Raw genomic sequence first — 219 nt, 5'->3', positions numbered from 1 at the left:
CCTTTCGCCAGTTACTTGGGAGAAGAGACTGACACCCACCTCGCTACAACCTCCTTTCAGGTAGCTGTAGAGTGTGATGAGGTCTCCCCTCAGCCTCCTTTTCTCCAGATTAAACAGTCCCAGTTCCCTCAGCCGCTCCTCATAAGACTTGTTCTCCAGACCCCTCACCAGCTTCCTTGCCCTTCTCTGGACACGCTCCAGCACCTCAACGTCCTTCTT

Source organism: Pygoscelis adeliae, unplaced genomic scaffold, assembly GCF_000699105.1.
Source record: "Pygoscelis adeliae isolate BGI_AS28 unplaced genomic scaffold, ASM69910v1 Scaffold77, whole genome shotgun sequence".
Lineage (NCBI taxonomy): Eukaryota > Metazoa > Chordata > Aves > Sphenisciformes > Spheniscidae > Pygoscelis > Pygoscelis adeliae.
Note: the sequence above shows the minus strand (reverse complement) of the source record.